Source organism: Cynocephalus volans, chromosome 6 (genome assembly GCF_027409185.1).
Source record: "Cynocephalus volans isolate mCynVol1 chromosome 6, mCynVol1.pri, whole genome shotgun sequence".
Classification (NCBI taxonomy): Eukaryota; Metazoa; Chordata; class Mammalia; order Dermoptera; family Cynocephalidae; genus Cynocephalus; species Cynocephalus volans.
In genome coordinates this window covers 131114117-131135646 of record NC_084465.1, presented here as the reverse complement: position 1 = coordinate 131135646, position 21530 = coordinate 131114117, and the positions used below count along the sequence as shown (strand labels likewise).

The following is a 21530-nucleotide window of genomic DNA, read 5'->3' as shown; positions in this document are numbered from 1 at the left end:
TTTTGCAATGATGAATAGGCTAATTATCCTGAATAGATGAACACACATTGTATACATGCACTGAAATACCAGTCTGTAACCCATAAATAGGTGCAATCACTATGTTTCAATAAAAAAGTAAAAAAAAAAAAAAAAAAAAAAAAAAATATATATATATATATATATATATACATATAATCTGTTCCTGAAAATTCACTAGAACTATAAACCTGGCCATCTTCCCTGGGCACCTAAGGGAAAAGAAATAGGAGTATAAATCTAGAAAAGACTCCCTTATTTAGCCCAGCTTATTTTCTTACTTTCTGCTTCAAGTAGCCAAGTCATTTACTTTGAAAGCATCTGTAACTGAACACATGTATTTGCTGAGCTGTTTCAAATGTGTTCTGTTATGCCTCAGCCTTTTTCAGAGATGGACTCTGCACATAGTTCTAATGCCTGGTGGTACAATTTCTAACTGGGAGGTGTTCTCAGTACCACTGAGTAAAAACAGTAGCAATACCACTTAGAAATAAAAATAATCTCTTAGGAGCTGGTGTCCCAGAGTTTTCTGTCCTGTTCTGGCAGCCAAGTATCAGGGAGCCCTTGTTCAAGGCATATGCTCTTCTGTGCCTTACTTTACCATCTGTGTAGTAGGGGTAAAATACCTGCCCCAATTTCTTTTTCTACATTTGTGATGGGCAAAATTCTAATGGGTGAAATAATTCCCAAAGTAGCTCAGAGAGGAAGGGCACTGGTTCTTCGGAAGCCATTGAGATTCTCTCTGAGATTAACCAAGCAAAGGGCCAACTCCATAAAGATGCACATCAAAACTAAACATGTGTCCCTAACGTAACAAACAAGGATTGTGCTAAATCCTCTGACCTGTATTCTCCCTTTTGATACTTACTGAAAGCCTAGAGAATAAGTGCTGTTACTTTTTCTTTTTATAGATGAGAAAATAAGACTCAGAGAGGTTAGGAAACCTCTAAGTCTCATAGCCACTCTGTAATTCTAGGACCTGTACTCTTAACCCCTTCATCAGTGAGTCTCAAGAATGACTCCAGGGCTGACTCCCAGAAACCCAGAGTGTGGACCAGAAACCAGCATTTTATAAAGCCTCTGGACAATTCTGCTGTGAGTGATCATTAGACCAGTGAAAAGCACTGTCCTATGTTACTTTTCACCTTCCTACTTCTGTCTTAAAAGTATTTGGAGAATATTAAACAAAGAATATCACTCAAATGAACAGGTTAAGGAAAAAGGACTATTGAAAATCAGAACTAGTAACATTAGAGAAAGGCTGGGAGACTCCTCCAGAGTTGCTATCCCTGGGATTCTTCACAATGTTCTTTGAGTTTCTCTTATGCTGCCCCCCACCTTTCTAAATTTTCCTCTGCTGGTTATAAAGCAATCGACTCCTAGCTTCAAAACTCACCCTCCTTTCCTTTTCTTTGTGATTCTTCGGGGCAGGTTGACATCTCTGCTTGGCTAACTAGCTCTTTGTTAAGTTCTTCCATGCTGGAAGGAGATGGAGAGGCTAGAGGAAGAAGGGACATTCTCCCTCTTTTTGCTTCTTGCTGCTATCAGCATCGCGGCAGCATCACTACTTCATTCTGACAGTGGCATTGTGTTTCATAGCAGCAAATTAAATCTAGTTTGTCCAATTTGCTGTTTGCTTTTCAAAACTTGCAGAACCCACCTCATCATGCCCCCCCAAAAGCCATCAGCACTGGTCAGTGGAGCATCCACTTCAGAGGCCTGGATCCTGCCCACAGGGGCCCTTCTGTACCTTCCACATTTTGATAATTCCAGCTGATGCTCACAGCTCCTCCTGACCAAGCTGCTCCGTGCAGCTCATTTATCCCCTGTGATTATTCAGTATTCTCTTTTTACCCTTTCAGTTACCCCATAAACACTCCCTTATATTGAGTTTTTTCTGCCTTTGACTGCACCCATGGTCAAACTCTTTTTAATGGTTCTGTTTGATTGTGACATTGGTTACCTGCTGGAACCCTGATTGAAACTCTGGCCTAAGAGTCAAACCAGAGATCCTATTTCTGGGGTCACAATTAGATCAAACTCTAAGATTTAGTGTTGCCAGTCACAAAACTGACATGACATTTAATTGGTGGCCTGGGATTCTTTCTCCTCAGTGACGAATATATTACTTAGAGAAGAAATGTATGATTACAGAGAAGATGCCATTTCAAAATAGACCCCAAGCATTAGGGAGTATTCATGTGACAAATTTTGTGTTTGTGTGTTTGTTTCTTTCAAATTGTATACGTGGAAAGCACATATATTATCATTAATATGAATCACTTCAATAAGACTCCAAAGCTTTCTTGAATCCTCCCTCTCTTGACAGCACTGGCAAAATGCTTATACTATCACAAATTACAGTATAATATCATTATAACATGGCTCCTTATTATACAGATTTGCTCGTGTTGTGTGGTATAAGGTCTAAAATTAAGGTTTGCTATTCTGTGCTGCCTTGACATTTGGTAAAACTGAGAGGCCTCTACTGGCCTAACCACAAATTCTCTTACCCTTTCTGCTCCTGTGGATAAGGTCCCCTAGCCAAACAACCCTCATTATTAAAGGGACCAGGCACAGTTCCTACTTACCCTGAGTAGTGAGTTTTAGTTCTCTGCCAGTGCTGTGGATCGATTGAACTGTGTCCCCCAAATTATTTATATTAGAAGCTTAATTCCCACTGTAACTATTGAGGGTGGGAAGTCTTATTATGGTAATTGAAAGGTGAGGCCTTGAAGAGGTGATTAGATTATATGACCATGCCATAGTAAATGAATTAATAATGGCAGTCAGGGGTGCAGTTCTGGGGGCTTTAAAAGAAGAGCACATGAGAAGTTGGCTCTCTCTGCTCTGCCATTTTCTGCCATGCAAGACTCCTGGGTCACTGTCACCATCACCAAGGCCTTCATCTGCTGTGTCCCCTGGACTTTGGACTTCCCAACCTCTGGAACTATAAGCAATAAATGTTGTTTTCTTGTAAATTTCACAGTTCCACATATTTTGTTATAAGGAACAGAAATGGGCTAATACAGCCAGCATGCAAAGTTATTCAAGCAAGGGAATCACATCTTCCTGTGGGAACTAGGGGGCATCTCACCCTTTTGATACTACAAAGCCTGACTCCCATAGCCTGTAAGTGTTCACTCTGTTCCCAACTGCAACTGCTGTGTGGCCACAGGTATTCTGCAGTGTCCTCCTCTCCCAGGCTGTGAGTACATGTGACTAATAAACTGCCATTGATGTCATTTTCCAGCATTGGGTGTCATGTCTTCAGCCATCACCATAACCCTTGGACAGGGGTCTCTCTCTCTTCAGTGGGGTGAATAGAGGTGATAGGAAAATGATAGGTAAAATAGGATCTCTCCAAATGTATACTAGGGCTGATGTAATGGGATTTGGATTACAGAAAACATGATTGTTTTTTTTTTCTTCTACTGAAAACTCCTTATTAAGGTGTTATAGGGTATTAACTAACTCATTATATTTGCATATACAGACACGGGTTTATATTAACATTATCCTGTTTATAAAGAAGATCCTTAAAGGTCTCTTTAAGTATTACGCATTCTACATTTTATCTAATCCTACTAGAGAAAGAATTAAGCTGCCTCCTTTTTCAAAGTTCATCAATTCTTTTAGACCATAATGACATGTCAAGATGACTTCTCAATTCTTTCTAAGAAATACCTCAGTGGCCTGAAGTTCACTATTTACTAAAAATGAGTGCATTAGTTTTTTTCTCCAAGATAGGATTTTACTTGATATCTGGTAAGTGGGGAGAGACAGGCACAGAAGTACATACAGATAAGTGAGGAAAGAGAAATTGAGTTGGAGCATGAGGTTCATATTTTCCATTTTAGTGAACATCATAAAATTCATCTGTATCTCCCTTTATTCTCTTTCCCTCTGGCTCAGAGGAAAAAAAGACTCTCTGTTTCCAAGGTTAACCTAACTCTGTGTCTCTCACCTTATTTCCTCCTAGGTTCATTGGAAACTCAGTGGATCAATTTCTCTTTCTCTCTGGGCTCTTCGCTCTCATCAGCAAACAAACTTTGGTCTCCCAATTTTAAAAGAATTTCTCTGAGATGCCTCAAATCACTGTGCTATTCTTCCACCTCTCCTTTTGCCCTAAACTTCTTAGAAGTGTTTCTATACTTAGTGCCGGCTTTGCCTTACTACACTTACTCCTAACCTCCTTGAATCTGGCTTCTGTCTCTACCATTTTACTAAAAGTGCTCCCTAAGAGTCAAATACAATTGTCTTTTATTTTTCCAGTCCTGATCTTTTTTGACCACTCTAAAGCATTTGGTCTTGTAGTCTACCTCCTCCTATTCAAAATACTTGGTGACATGGGAGTATCTTGATTTTCTTTCTATTTCAGAGTGTCCTTTCTTGATTTCTTTCAGTGCCAATAGATCTTTAAATTTTCCAGGAATAAACTTAGAGATTTTTTTTTCCTTTGTACTCTTTTCTTTGGTCTCATTATATTTGCAAATTCAAATATAATCTGTCAGTAACTTCCAAGTGTATATCTGTATGCTCCAACTCTCCCCTGGACCTTAACTCTCTATTACTTGCCTTACATCTTTTTCTGGATGTCCCACTATTATCACAGATTTAATATACCTGGACTAACTTATTTGTTTTCCCCAAGAGATCTCCCTGTCTGGGCACAGTCTGTCTCATAATCTCTGCTTCTCTTTCTGAGCATTTTCCTTTATAAATTGCTCTGAGGTAAAGAGATAATCAAGACCTCGCCTGAACTTTTGAAGGACTTGTAATGAAGTTCAGCAAGCACTACTGTAAAAAATTAATGACCCATAGTAATTACTTAAACACTGTTAGTGTACCTTCTTATCTCTGCATAATGACCTCTGAAAGTTTGTATCATGATTGTAAGAACACTGTATTCTGGCTCTTCCAAAATGTATATGTTCTGAATATTGGACACTATGCTCCTTTTCCTCTCTCTTCAAAATAATAATCTTCATTAAAAGACAAAACAAAGTCTATTTGATCAACATTTATAGGTAAAATACTAAGTGACAACCTAAAATCGAAACATGTCTCTGTGTTTAAGTCCATATTGTAAATCATACTTTCCACATTTAAATGTACTCTAATTAATTTTAGGTGTTTAAAGCTGTATTATGGTAAGTTGTCATGGTTTCGAATAAGTGAGGATAATTTAGCCATCTGCACAATTTCTTCTCAGTTACAAACCCAGCATCCTGAAACAAGATGGATTTAAATGTGCAGAGACAGCACTCAAGAAAGAACAAAGCCAGATATGCTAAGTTCACGAACATTCCCATCAGCCCTAATCTCCTGCCAATATTTGGGATGTCTTCTTGAGAGTGGCTGCTGTGCATTTATGTTTTATTTTGACTGATCTTTTTCCTCAAGAAAATGATAACTCCATCATTTATTTTTTTCTCTTGTATCATCGTACCATCTAATCTCCCAGCCATATACCAAGATAGCCTAGAAAGCTACCAGCTCTCTAAGTCAGCTTCCTTTTTGAAATACAAAGATGTGAGGCCTGAAGAAGATATAAAATTATAAACAAGTGAGGATCAAAATTTAACAAGTGATTACAGACCTTAGGATTGGCTGTATCCTATTTAGATATTAGGACTGCAGCACCCGGAGCAGGGCTGTGATATTATTTAACTAGTGTGGTGTTGCTCTCCACATTAAGTTGTATAATCACAGAAAACTTGATCACAGTAGAGCGTACCTTCCTCCCTTAACTTGTGACTTCCACTTGAACTGTTAGGATTCAAACTGTGTAAATGAAAGTTCTGTTTTGGTAACAGCTTGTTGAAAGAACTCCATGTTTCCCCAGAATGTACTTGAAGAAGATTAATGAGTTCTACATCTATGCCAAGTCAATCTGTTCCTCCCTGTCAATCACCATCCCAAGAACAAGCATCTCTATCTCTGTTGATATGTTTTCAAACAGATGTGTGGCTTACATTTTAATTAAATCATTGGAAAAAAGGATGAATAAAGACTTTCCAAATTTGTGGCTAAGGAGTTTTACAATAGCATCAACTGGACTTTATTGAGAAGTGCCATACATTTGAACACTTCTCAAACCCAGTGGTGACAGAAAGGAATGAAAAGACGTTGCCTATCTTTTGAGGGAGGTAAGTGCCTTTCATTACACTGGCTATTAGGCAAATTCGGGGTATTTAAGACTTAAAACGTTGTGTACTTTCCTGTCTTAGCTGTCTTCATTTAAGGCTCTCCGAACACCCAGTCAACATTCTGCTTACTTGCATTCCTCATAGGGTAGAGTAAATGCAGCTGTGATCCCATGAGAGGGGTGGGGCACTGGAATATGCTGGGGGTCTCAGTCAACACCATTGGTTCATGACTGTCCATGGGACCAAAGAGTGCTCACTATCATCAGGGTTGATACCTTTTTCTCTTTATAAAAGTGATGAATTTCTGACTAAATAATATCTAAAAGGAAACTTTAGTAGAGGTGATTAATTCTGATTCAAAATTTATAATGAAGAAGTGAGGGAAAAAAATTGAACTTGGGGACTGATGCACTAGTCTCCCACTCCTGCAGAATTCAGAGATAAAGACATCTCAACCCTAAATGAAGAATGTGTCTTACCTGGTTTCCCAGGAGTAGGCAAAACTGGCTCAGTGTGGGAGATTCAGGACTGGCTGACTCTGAGTCCAGGAAGAATGATTCAGGATAGGATGTGAAGTCAGGATCTAGAGCATGTGGTTAGATATCAGAATCTGGTAAACATTATTTTCTTTTCATGGAATTGTTTGTTCTATGAATAATTTAATAAAATAATTGGTTATTTTATCATCATAAAATACTACAAGACTTTGGCCAAGTCATTGCATTTAGTTTTAGAGAGTGATTCTTAAACTTTGGCTAGTATCACCTGGGGGACACTGTTAAAATGCCAACCCCTGGATCCTAACCCAGTAGGTCCAGGGTGTGATCAAGGAATTTCTGTCTTAAAAAATGTCTGCAGTTGATTCTGATGTATATGGTCCTTGGGTCCAACTTGGGAGACTGTGGTTTAAAGGAATATCTGTTCGGACTGAGATAATGTACTAGTAAGACCATATGTGAATGCCAATTCAGATGCATTTTTTTAGAAGATGTGGATAGCTTGTTTTTGAAAGATTGGGCTCTGAAGTTAAGCATTTCATTTTGGCTTGCTGATACTGTAGAGGGTAAAATCACATAGAGACACAACCACGATTTTCTGTGCTAATATCAGCAGAAAACTACCACTTGACCATCATCTTAATTAGCTATTTTGCATTATAAATACTATGAGCAGTCATCAGCTGCAGGTGTAGGTCCACCCTCTGGTTTACTCCTATGTAATTTGAAGACATGACATTAAAAAGACCGTTCTATTCTGCATCTGGAATAAAAGAACACTACCAATTCTACACTGAAAATAGTTTTTAATAAGAATTAGTGAATAGCGTGCTGTATTGGCTGTTTCAGAAACCTTTCCTCTTTCAATACACCCAGCCCATCTCAGCATTCACTGTTTTCAAACAACTTTGTAGGTAACCAGGTATCAATATAGGATTGTTGTATATCAGCTGAGAATGGCCCACTCTCCCTTTGCCCCCACCTTACTTGCATTCTCAATCTGCAAAGCAGAGAGGGATTTCAGACAAAGAAAGAGTCCTCCTGGATTTGTGTGTGGCGGGTGGGGGTGGGGGTAGGAAGGTGTTGTCTAGGGAAAAACAATGAACATCTCTTTCATCACCCATCTAGGCATCAGAGCAGCTCTAGAAATTGTTCAGGTTCTACAAACTTTGGACATTCTCTCGAGAATGGAGAGTAGTTCTCAAAAACTAGCTAAGCCACAGCTTGGAGAGGTTGGCACTGCCTTGGAGTCCGTTCAGACTCCATGTGGATTCTCGGAAAGAGCATCCATCCTTGCGCTGGGATCCTCTAACGCCCCGATGGAGGCAGGGGTAGATGTCATTTATCTTAGCCATCCGCCAAGGAACAGATAGGATGGTGGCTGGAAGACATGTTCCTAAAAATAAGTGGTCTCCAAAATATGGCTAGCAAATAGTTTACAAAAATCTTCAAGACTGCTGTATAAAAAAGAGCATGGAAGCTGCTTACTATTTTATGAACCATGCATGGATGTGGTAAGAAGGACAGACTCTGCATCCATTGACAAGAACATGCCAGGTCCACTGTACAGGCACCTCTGAATATTACAGGACAGAAATACTTGACATATCTGCTAAATGTCACTTGTCAATGGCATTAGACTCTGCCCAGGAGAGTGACAAGGGCAAAATTTGCTGTAATGCTAATTTATATTGCCATTAATGAGTGTACAAATTTAAATCAAAAAATAAGAAAGTACTATTGTATGTCTAGCTTATTTCTATTCCATTTGGGCTAATAAGACATTTTCCAGACAACTGTAACTATGGGTAATTTGTAAAAATAATAAGAGCTGCTTTTTATTAGATGAAATAAAAATCAATTCTTCATTCAATTACCATTCTTAGCTGCATGATGATAGTTACTCCTGGATGAATATTAGTGTCAAAATAAAATGAATAGCAGTAATGATAAAGTTTCTGAGGAGAAAATCCTCCTTTTAAGATCAAAATATCCTTTCTTTAAGTCCTTCCCATACCAATGAGTCATGAGTGAACTGGCTGCATTCTCATTTCACTTATTTGGTGATAAAGGATCTTACACGCATATGTGGTGTGTAATGGCACAACTCTTTTCAGGAGTGGGAGGGCCATAGTGACTGAGATCACTCAGTAAATACAATGGGATGGATCACATGAGTGTGGGCTGAGCAGCAACCGAGCAATGACACAGCCAGGCCATGTAGATAGACTGCTCAGCGGGGTGCATGCTATGGGATTTCTCATCCCCAAAGTCTCTTACTAATTTAGGGGGTTGATTAGCATATTTATTTCTTAGGTTCAAGAGTCAGTTCTCTAAGCTTGAGACTTCCTTCTTGTTACGTAGATATTGGTTGTTTCACAGGAGGCTTTCCACAATAACCTTACATGTCCATGTCCACTAGCTATGGTACATGATAGAAAGGCCAGAGGTATCTGCTGTCCCAGGATCACCTTTCTGAGCCTTCATGCTTGCAGTTCTTTTTTTCCTTCAGGCAACCTGTGCCTTTTGCTCTTTATGTCTTTGTCTTATCATCATCTACTCAATGTTGGAGAATTCACTCATTTCTTCCTGATGTATTTACTTGTGACAAAAGAAGGAAAGGGGCAGTTGTTTCAAATTGTGGAAATTTGGGCATCTGTGAATTGAAATCAGATCTAGTGAGCTGGTTTGATTAAGAATGCTGCACAATGAACTAGGCATATGAAGGCCTGGGCTCTAATTTCAGAGCATCCAGTAACTACTGTGTGATCTTGGGTAAGTGGTTTAATTTCTCTGAGGATGTAATGAGATAATGTCTGGAAGAGCCCTTTCAAAACTATGTGAAAAAGCTCTGCATAAATGGCCACGAGTTAATCTGCTGCATTCTTTGGGATAAAAGCTTCCCTTGAGTGAGGATTACAGGGACAAATCAAAGAAGTGTCGACCACTTAGGATGCCATCTCTAGGGACACCGTCATGTCAGTGTGGTCCTGTCTACATACTTACTCCTGAGGAAGTATGTAGACAGAGGAAGTATGTTTTCCCAGAGAAAAACAGCTATGTAAGCCATGGTGCCTTTCTTCCTGTAAAGAACTATTGTCACTTGTTGGAGGCAGTGACTGGTTCCTCAGTCATTGTTAGAGACTCCTTAAAAGTTGGCCAGGATATCTTCTGAGGTCCCAGCTATATATGAAGTTAAAGACTTCTAACAAAACACAAGCATCATTTAGAAGAACTCAAGTTTTGGAGTTACCTGGAAGAGTCAAATACATTCCGTGTATTCCATGGTATATACTCTCTTTAAAAGGAACATCATGCATTAACTTGTTATTTCACCCCGTAGCCTGGTTAATTAAGAGCGGCCAGCTTCACAGTCTCTGTGAACAGAGTGTGATGTCGCTTGAGTACCGCAGTGTTGAAAGATGGTCAGCCAAATATTACCCCCCTTGTTTTCTTTTAAGTAAGTGTGTGTGTGCAAAGAAACACATCTGGATCTCTTTTTTTTGCTTGTAATGAAATAACAACATTTTGCTTGGGTAGGTCAAAATAAAATGACATGGATGATTTATAAACAGTTGTAGTACAAGTTTAATGTGGCCTCCTTTGGTCCAAGGCTAGGACTTGCTTCTTTGCTCAGATGATCAGAAGTCCAGCTCCCGACTGCTTCTCTAGCCTGTAACTTCCAGAAAGAGTAGAAAGGCCAACTTTGTTTAGAAAGGATCCATCCAGTTTGTCTCATTGTATACAGAAATAAATGCTGGTCTTCTATATGACATTCCTTTTGGAGCACTTATTGAAGATCATGCATTCATTTATTCAACATAGATTTGTTGAGTAACAAAGAATTGGAAGTGACAGAGGATTGGATTGGTGGGTGATAAGCTCAGAATGAGCATGTGGAGTTAGAGATGCCTGTTGGTCATCCAAATGGAGATGCCCAGCAGTCGGTTGGATACACGTGTCTGGTTAATTGCTGGTTTAGAAGCCATCCGTATCTGCTGTGTATGAGGTCACCCAGGAAGATTATGGGGGCTGGCAAATGTTGTCAGAGGAAAACTTATTAAATGAAAACCATTAAAGGTGGCCAGAAGAGGCTGACTGAAAAGTCATTAGAAGGTAAGGCCAGTCCCAACTGCTCTTTTGTAACATTACTTGTGATTTTACTCCATGTTACTTTATCCGAAGTTTTAATTCCAGAAAAGAGATCTACAGGAAAATTTTTATGTACTGAATCACCATGATTTTTGATTAGAACAATTATTTTGCCTGTCAAAGTCTATTATTTTTTATTCTATAGTGTTTATGTCATGATAACTGAGGAGAAAAGGGTATATACTGAGTTGATAACCAGAATAAAAATCTAACATGTCCATTAAGCTAATCTTTAAAAACTGTTTTTAAAGAGCTGAGCAACTTAGAAATACACCATCATCTATATAAAAAACATGCTCAAAATCACTAATCATCAAAGAAATGTAAATTAAGCCATAATGAGCTATTACTTCACACATGTTAGAATAATTCTTACCAAAAAGACAAAAGATAAAAAGTGTTGGCAAGGATTTGGAGAAAAGAAAATGCTTGTACACCATTGGTGGGAATGTAAATTAGTACAGCCATTATGAAAAATAGTATGGAGGTTTCTTAAAAAATAAAAAATAGAGCTGCCTTATGATTCAGAAATTCCATTACTGGGTATATATCCAAAAGAACTGCTATTAGTATGTCTAAGAGATATCTGCACTTCCATGTTCATTGAAGCATTACACACAATAGCCAAGATATGGAAACAATCAACCTAAGTGTCCATCAACAGATGAATGGATAAAGAAAATGTTGCATAGATACACAGTGGAATACTATTCAGCCTTAAAAAAAGAAGGAAATCCTGACGTTTAAGCCAGGCATAGAAAGATAAATACCACATGATCTCACCTATATATATGTGGAATCTAAGGAAGTTGAACTCATAGAAGCAGAGAGGAGTATGGTGGTTACTGGGGCTGGGAGGTGGGGGAATTGGGAAGATGTTGGTCAAAGGATACGACGTTTCAGTGAGACAGGAAGAAGGAGTTGTGGAGCTCTACTGTACTGCACGGTGACTATGGTTCATAATAATATGCTGTGTACTTGAAAATTGCTAAGAGAGTTGATTTTAAGTGGTATTTCCACAAAAAATAACTATGTGAGTAATGGATATGCTAATTATATTGATTTAATTATTCCACAATGTATACATGTATCAAAACATCACATTGTACCGCATAAATATATAGAATAAAAAAGAAAGAAATATGCCATCATCTAAGAGCTCTTTGTATTAGGAAAAGAGCAAGGATATTATCAGAATCATATGCACACTCTCAGACACACATACACGCACACACAGACTTAACATTCACCGTCCATGTGAGATTTTTCTAGGCGTCCAGACACTAAGTAAGCGGTGGATATTGTCCCTCTCTTCAAGAAATACATGGCCCATATTTCTAAACAGACAACTCCGAAGTTTTATACAAAGTTTCAAAACTACCTTGGTAATTTATTAGCTCAAAAGAACATGTTCATATCCTCAGAGTGTTTGAAGATTTGATTACTGCTGCTGTGACAGAAAATAGAAGATAGCGTTTAAAACCTCTTTAAGAAACCACTTACCCATTCCTGAAGATATCAGTGAGAGAAAGTCTATCGCTTCTAAAGACTGTCTCGTAAATTGTTATCTCTGAAAGTAAAAATCTCCTTTGAAGCAACTTAAAATTAAGCTCATAGAATGGGCTGTTTCATGTGGTCATAATATAAAAGTGACTGCAGACCCTGGATCTCAGTTCTGTGTTAATAAAGATCGCACATTTATTCAGGAGTCTGTCCATCTTGTGTTTACACTAGCTAGGGCTTGGCTGCAACCTCAAATCTCGGAATCTCAGAGAAGATTATTTTTCTGTTAGATTTACACACACACACACACACACACACACACACACACATACACACACACATGCTGGTGCATGCAACCTCAAATCTCAGAATCTCAGAGAAGATTATTTTTCTGTTAGATTTACACACACACACACACACACACACACACACACACACACACATGCTGGTGCATGCCCCCAGAGGAACATAATCTTTCAAACTTCTGTGACGAACTTTGCTCTCTGAGAAACATAATGAGTTCAAGAGAAAATGTTTTTGAGGGTTCCCACTCTATATTGCTACTCTAGTTCTTTCTTATTCCTTTTATTTTATTTTGTTTTGATCTTTCCACATTTCTTCTTATTTTAAGTACCTATTGTCACAGAAGACTTCATTCACTAAAAGCCTTTCCTACTAAGTAGGCGCACACAGATTACATATCTTTATATACAACTTCTATTTGTCTGTGCATAATTGAAATTAAATCTGCTTTAATCATTAATGCATACAGTTTATCGACAAAAATTCAGAGTTGTAGCAACTTTGATGGCTTAAGGACTTTAACTGGAAGCTGAATGGTGCCATTTGCATGAGGTCTTTCATTTACTAAATGGAAATTGGTGGTAACTCCTGGGCTGCAGTGGTGGAGGCTCACCTCGCTCCTGCACAACTCCAATGGTGATATTGCATGGAGACCATCAGCTCTGTGAGGGCAGAGACTGTGCGGTGTCTGTTTTTATTGTTTCATCCAGTGTTAATGGAGAATGTGTTCAATAAATACAGGTATTTGTTGAGCAAATGAGTGCTGCCTGGAGGTTGAATGGATGCCTGATGTCCTCACCCCAGCTGCAAAGACCACCTTCTTATTTAGACTCGGGGAAGTCTTAATGGTAAAGGCTAAGGGGCTCTCTTATGCTGGTTTTAGACTAACATACCAGGTTTCACAAGCTCCCAAGCAACATGTAGTTTAGTGTATACAGCACTATAGTAAGATGCCTCAAAATGCAAAGGACAAGTCATCTTCTGACTGTTAAATCAATAAAAGTTGAAGTGCAATGGATGTAAATGGCCATCTGCAGAATAACCCACTCTTGGAAATGGTTTAAATGCATGTAGCTAAAGTCTCTAAAATGTTTCCAGATATTCATTGAAAGATATATGTATAGTCAAGCCTGGAGTGTTACTAAAGAACATTGGGACCTAATAAATTACATTAAAACTCAATGGCCTGGAATAACTGCATGGTGCATATAAAAAAAGAAATTGGACAGGAGTAGAAATCTGTTAGAGTTTTTCTATAGGGTTATTTATGACTGCCAGCTTCTCCCTGCCTCACCTCTCTAGAGGTAGACTAATCTGCCCACCCATAGGTAGACTCCATTCTGCACGAGACCCTAGGATCAACCCTTACTCTCAGTAGGGGAGACCGAGAGAGCTCCAACCCTCCAGTCTGGATCTCAACATTGAGCACCTTTTCTCTTTGCTTGGCTCTGTCCTGAACTTAATCCAGGGCTGACCACTGTGTAATGCCATCCAAAGAAGAAACACATTAAGTACGATTAGTAATAAACTTTTGGTTATTCAATACAAATGTTATCGGCCTTTCAAAAATATGTACCTTGGGGTGCCCTATAGGGTGTTACATGTTCTGTGGGTAGATGGTCCCAGTGATTCAGACATTTGGGAAATGCTATAAACTGTACTCATGCTCATGTACATGTCCCGTGTTCATGTACACCTCATGTATTCATGGACATGTACAATTCCAATCGACACGCCAAAGATCGGGAAGGGATATGGTGAAGAGATCTATTTTGCCTGTTAGAACCCAATATTTCCTAATGTTGCTTGGATGAATGGATTAAAAAAAATTCAAAACAGGAAGTTCTACTTTCTGGTAGTTCCAGACACTGTGATACCGGGAAGAATTACTACATAAAGCACTTACAAGTAGTTTTGCAAACAGAATCTTGTATTATGCGTGGAGAAGGACTCTTGGGTCCCATCCTGGCCCCAAGAGAAAGATTGCTGGGATTATTTAGCAATATTTGCCTGGGTGCAGTAAACATGAGGGAGTTGTACATTTATTTCATCCCTGAGCCAGGTAAAAATGACCTTACCAAGATGTTGCCACCTGTGAGACCCTGGCTGGATTGTGACCATTCTCTTTCATTACCTGCAGCCAAGTGTGGGCCGCTGCTGCCCAGCTACCCCGTGCATTCCTTCCTCAGTATCTGGATGCGATGAGTATGCAGAGCTTCACGTTTTTTATTTGTTAAAGCAACACATCTGTTTATGGCTTTAAGGAAGAAGCATGAACATTTTGGCGGAACTTTTGGAGCTGCATATTGATAAAAAATATATATTATAAATCACATGTCATGTCCTTTGCTTTAGCTAATGAATCAAAGAGGTCGTATAGATTCTGCAGTTTAGAGTTGGCAGATAAAGAGAAACACAACTTCTCCCTTTTTGTTCACCATTCTGACTCTGTCTCTTCAGATCACTTACATGAAGGGTAGGCTCCAGGAAGTTAAGAGTTTATAAAATATAAATAATAATCACACCTATCTTGCAGATTATTGAGAAAATTAAATTAAAAATGCATGTCAGGTACTTAGCATAGTGCATGACACAGAGCAGGGATGAAAACTATTTTAGCTATTATTTATCTGATAACTAAAGGTGCAGAACCTTGACTCAGCTTTCTAGGACTGTGCCTCAGCAGCTTTCCAAACCTGTGGTTAGCTCCCAATTTCACCTACGTTTTTACTGAGACATGGTGGCTCTATTTTGGAACATGGCACTTCCAGGACCTCATCCCAAGCTCTTATCTATATGTGGCACGCCGGCTAGTAGAGTCCTCCTTACCTCTCTTTTGGACTGGGGCAGATGATTCTACATTTTTATCTCACCTTGACTATCACACAGCGGGGGCTACCTCTCTGCTCCTCCCTTGATGGTCAATGCTCTTTTTGTTTCCAGCCACCTCTAATTTTTTCTCACTCAACTCTGACCCTGTGGCTGCCTGAGATTCACCCATCTGAAATCTTCTCCTTTCTTTCAAAGAATTTTTAACAGAAACTTGCATTTCATAAGCTAGCTTCATTACCATAACACTGTGACTCTTGTCAGGTCCTGATTTGAAGCCATCCGGCTTGACTAAGTAGTTACTAATCTGTTTGGTTTCCATTTAAACTTCCCCTTCTTTCCCCATGTGCTCATTACTGTGGTTTATATGCAGCTTCTGAGGATAGCTAACCATTTTGTGAAGCCTAGAGCATAATAGGTATTAAAAGCTCAAGCTTTCTGATGCATCTGCTATTTGTTTTCCCTCCCTTCTAATTAGTGGGTCTACATTCTCCTTTGTCTTGTTGCTAATGTATTTGTGAAATATCGTCTGGTTGCCCTTTGTTTCTCTTGATAGTTGCATCTCATATTGCTCTCTGGCTTTCTGGCTGCTGTTCCCATGTTACACACGCCCTGTTCTCTTACCCTTGCCTTCAGCAGCGTGCCCTCATTTTCCCTTTGCATGTCATTTCATCCTGGCAGCTTAGAGCTCAGCGTGGGCATTGCTCTCCATACAATCACTCCCTGGGTGAAAGCTTGAGGACACTCTCTTCTGCACTGGGAGAACAGGGATATTTGGCTCTTCTGCTATCCACTGCTTAGCACAAAATTTAAAATATGGTATTTTCTGGAAAGCCTACCTAACCGTGCCCAGCAGGCTGGACAGCTTGCTGCGGTGTCAGCTCATGGTCTGGATATTCTCCCATATTCGATGGTATTCTTTGTTGGCCTCAGTGGACACTGGACAAGGTGTCAGGTGTGAAGGGGTCTTTCATGCCAGCTCCTCTTGCCCTTGCTTGATGCCATAAAAATTGGTGGAGATTTTGGTTTCTCTGTAGGTCTTTAAACAAATGCTTACGAAGTTTTCTGGAGATAGTCTAATGCTATCATGTCATTTAAAAATGTGAAGCAGGCTCAGTTCTTCTGTGGTAGACCATTGCCTGGCCTGGGGCACTGAAAGATTTAGTAGACCCAATGATGAAGAGAAAAAATTGAACACTGATAGTAACTGTGATGCAGATTTCCTCAGCTGGTAGTAAAGAGGGGTGGGCACAAGGGAAGCTGTACCCCTCCCCTGCTGAACCTTGTTACCTGCGGTAAGCAGCCGGAGGCCCTGGTCTCATCTAGGTGGAAGGACTCTCACTTCTGGTGGACTACGGGACCACCTCTGGCACTCTGGGTAACTAGAGAGACTGAGAGCCTCACCACTCACCTGTGCCTCACAGAACGAGTGTGTGCTGGTTGAAGAGTAAACACTAGTGAAAGCAGTCTTAACCAATTCTTTGTCTTCCTAACTCACCTTCTCATTAGTCTTGGAACCCAAGACCAGCCTTGGGGTTTGGCCTAGTCCAGCATCTGGGAGGTGGTTTTTATAAACGAAACTATCTGAAATTGTTCACCTGCAACAGAGCTCTCTTGAAGAGAATGAGACCTGGCAGGAATGTCACTGGCTTTCTTTAATTTTTAGCATTTGGCTTTCATGGGATACATCTGTCAGGATGATTTTTCTTTTCTTTTCCTTCCACTAGGAAGTCAAATTAGCTATTGACTTGTGAAGTTCCTAAGCTTCTATAATGTTATCCTAATACAGACACATCTTATATACTGTAATAAAAACTGTCAAAGGTGATGTGATGGGTCATTTCATTTCTTAAAATTCTGACTCATTTACTGTGAATTCTTTTTATTATGTAGCCTAATATTAGGCTATATTAATTTGCATAGAAGATTTGTCCAAAGCATTCATAAGTCCCTATTGTAACAGGACTTCCTGACCCTGACCTTTTCAGAAACAATCATTTCCAGAGATCAGACTGGGCTCTACTTCATGGATACATAAAATCTGCTCCAAAATTTCCAAATAATGTGAGCAACTTCTATTATGACACTTTAGCAAGTCCCATTTTGCTAAATTCTATCCCAGCTTGCTGCTTGGACCGAGTCCCTGAAAGTCCATTCCAGGCTGCCCTGGGATTGGTATTCATATCGAGCCTCAGATCATCCCATGCTATGTTATGTTATTTTTTAATTGACTTCCTGATATTTGGTTTATTTTTCGGACAACGTGGCTCTTATTCATTCCCTTCCTGACTCTTTTTGGACTAAACTCTTGAGGTATTTTTGTCCCTTTGGAAAACTCCGCTGGGCTCACCTCAGGTACCCAACTCCCAGGAACGCACTTCCCCACCCACATGGAGAAATTGGTTTTCTTAGATGGTGGCCTCTCAGCCAATTTATCTTCCACACCTTTGGAACCTAGGTCAATGACAGGATGGTCCTTAAAAGTGGTCCTTTCTCTTGAACATGGGGCCATTTGTCTCTTACCATTTTGGGATGTACTGTGTCTACTCTGATGTCCACCAGGAGAAAATAGGTGCCCATATTAGGTGAGAACATTAGCTTCTTTTCAGATTCTATGCATCAGCACTTAGCATTTAATTAACAATTTTACTGATTCTTGGTTAATACTTTGCATTTCAAGGTGATAAGAGAGAATTCTTACTCTTGTAGTATTTGGACATACAAAATTATAATAGTAAAAGGGCCCACTTTACTATCCATGCAGTGCCCAGAGCCTAGACAGGTTAAGCAACTTGCCCAGGGTCACATCGTGACAGATCAGGAAGACAAGACACAAAGAATGCAAACACACAGCTCTATGAAGCTTAGGCTGGAGAAAGCCCAATATTTTTCTTAGGGCCATGTTTAGGTATGGTGCTGGGCATAAGAAAAGAATTATCTTCTTACAACTGTTCATAGCAGTTTTGACGAGATTAGAGATGAAGATAACGATTAAGAAGCTACAACAAGAAGAAGCATCTCCTGAGGGGTAATGGTAGAAGGTGAGCTGGGTGTCATTGCCACAAGCAACCAAGTCTCTCAGTGACATGAAGGAGCTGCTAAGCCTGATTGAGGTATCCAGACAGCTGGGTGGGTTTCAAGGAAATGGTGAGTGGTTATGACATGGTTTGTCACTTTTTCAATGGAAAAGAAATCCAACAGTGCCAGTGAGTCCATTGTTTTTATACAAGAAACTGGCAAACCCCAGGTGTGGGAGGCTGGAAAGCTGGAAGAGGAAATGCCATTTCATAAAAGATTTTCTAGCACATTAACCGCATAATTCCTCAGCAGGATTGCTAGCTCTTTGCAAAGTGCAAGCCTCTCCCACATAATTGCTGGGGTGGGATTGCTTTTGGGAAAGCTTAGGAGCTTTTGTTCGGAGTTATGGCAGCATTTTGGCACCTAGTGAGACTCCGCCCTGATCTCTGTTGTCTTCCCCTGTCTCTTCAAAGCTGCCAATCAAAACCGCTTCCTAAACCTGGGCTAATTTTATGAGACAACCTGACATTAACCCTGGCTTCAATGTACTTGACTAAGGGATCCAAGCTTCAAATGTAAACTATGGGCTCTGATTGTCAGCCTGGACTCCCGGAGAGAGTCACATGTCAAAATATCATTCATAGTCTTGTGATATGAGCTGAGCTGACCCAGGTCAGGGTTGTGGAGTGTTGACAACCTTCCCGTTTTCCTTCCTGCGCTTTCCTTTCCTCATGCATACCCAGGATTCTCATACCAGGAAGGCAAACATGAGGACCTTGGTTAAAAGTGTGGACTCCACGGCCAGACAGCCTGGGTTTGGATGGAAACGGGTGCCAGCTCTTTAGACTTCAGGACAGTTGCCACTCAGTCTGGGGTGCCTTGTATCTAAGTTCAATGTCCTCAAGCTGTAGCAAAATTCCTCTACTGCATTAAGAATCCCCCTAACCACGCTTGTCTATGCTTACAGTGATCGTGGGGGACTACATGAGACGAACAGCATGAAGTGAATTCTCCATAAATGGTAGGTGATATCATGCTACTGGTCCTTGTTTCACAGGGAAAACATTAATCCACGCCTTGCTGTTTCTGTGCCTCTCGCTGTAGCTTTACTGTTGAGCAACGACAGAGGGTGAAGGTCATTGTGTTCGCTCAGAGGGTGGCAAGGCTGGCAGGCACCGTGGCAGGAGAACGCAGAGGTACCGCAGCCTTCTGAGGCCAGGCTGTGTGACGACAGCGAATGAAGACACCAGGCGGAGAGAGAGCCTTCTGAGATGAGCCAGGTGTGGCCAGGCTGTGAGGGGACCGGTCTCCAACCTTCCGAGACGGCAAGGGGTGGAGGGAGAGAACGCAAACTCAGTTGAGGGGATTCTTGCATTCTTTTAAATGATGCTGACTGTTTATTTTCTGCCGTCTTCTTTCTCCAGATCTATGGACATAATTGACACAGGACCCCCTAGGGTAATTAAGCCAGCAAGTCCTTTGCGGGTGAAATAAGAAAAGCCGGCTCTCAGTGCATTCTGAATTTCTCTACGGATGCTGCAGAAACAGAACTAGAAACAGCTGCAGTTTATCTGTGCTGCCGAATTGACTGTAATTTGCTACTACCCTCACCCTTACCACATAGCAATCAGTGTACAGCAGTGCAGAATTTTAAGATGATGAATGTTTTATTTCTTAAAATAAACAGTAGCAATTTAGAAACACAGTTATGTATTTTACGTTTATTTTGTGTGTGTGTGTGTGTGTGTGTGTGTGTGTGTGTGTAGTGAAAGTATACTGGAAACTTCCTCAGTGTCAAAAATTCTTACATGCACTTGTCAAAAGTATCAAGATGACAAGCTAATATGGAATTCAGATTTAAATAATAGACTTCTCAGATACAACTTCTGATTGTTTTGTTTGCACTGACCGAAGGATGCCTGTTCTCTACTCCTGGCTGGGTATTTTAAGGTTTGTCAGATTTAATAGTCATGCATTCCAAAAGTTAGAACTAGATCCAGCTGTGAGTTTTTTCAAAGTTAATTTTTTATCACCTTAGCAAATTCCAGTCACTGAATGAGTTTCCCTGATTGAAGTGGCTTCCCCAGCCTGACAATCTGCATGCACGTCCTACCCATGTTTGTTGCACACTTACATATTCTTCTCAGAGCTGGTTATTATTACTGCCTTCTATCAGATCTAAGATCCATGGGTTTTAAGACACATCATTATTTCATTTATGACTAAGCAAGAAAAAAATGATAATTAAACTACATCATCAATTATTACGATGCTTCCCCATTTCAGAGATGTTCAATGAAAAAAAATTACATCTTAGAATCCATGAAATAACAGCATTCTCCACTTTTCAGAGGAAGAAACTGGTACAGCGACTGACCAAAGTTCACATAGCTACTAGGTGGCAAAAACAGGAGGCGCAAGTTTCCTGTTTCTGCCTCCAGATCTTTCCCACTTAGCTTGTCTAGCATCATGACCTTGAGGAGTCACGAACTCTCTCTGTGCTACATTTTTTTCCTTGTTTCAAGTGAGGTTAACAGTGATAATAATAGAGTATTAGTAAGGCACAGTGGGACACTGGGCTAAAAAGGATTCTTTGAATTCAAATGATCTTTTTTGCTCTCTGAAAGCCACTTGATTTCTCTCTTACTAGTTGAATCTTGTTCATTTTTTCCTAATATTAAATAGAAATGTTCGCCTACCATATATTTGTGTTTGAAAATTGTAGAGTAGTAGGAGAGATTTCAGCTCAAATGGATGACCTTTAGTCAAAGTAATTAAGACAAGTGATATGACACCAGAGGAGGATTTGGGAAGATGCTCTTGTAAGAATATGGGTAGTTTTAGTACCTGTCATAATTGCTTGATCTCTTGAGTTCACACAGCTAGTATATGGTAGCTTTTATTAAATACATAGAATCAATTGTGAGCACTGGGCACAGTGTTTATAACATGTGACCAGATGCCATTGTGGAGTCCTGCGTTCCACAGACAGCACTGAGGGTGTTTCACGTGCTCATCAGTACTCTCTGCCCCTAGTAGGTCTTACTCTACTTGGTGT

General features: G+C 40.0%; 1 long non-coding RNA gene across 1 annotated transcript; it reads left to right on the top strand.

Annotated features, from left to right (window-relative positions):
• The first annotated feature begins 19227 nt into the window (after window positions 1–19227).
• LOC134379601 (uncharacterized) lies at window positions 19228–20131 on the top strand. Its single transcript, XR_010023811.1, has 3 exons — window positions 19228–19493; window positions 19577–19752; window positions 19897–20131. It is a non-coding gene; the product is annotated as an uncharacterized LOC134379601 (long non-coding RNA).
• The last annotated feature ends 1399 nt before the right edge of the window (window positions 20132–21530 follow it).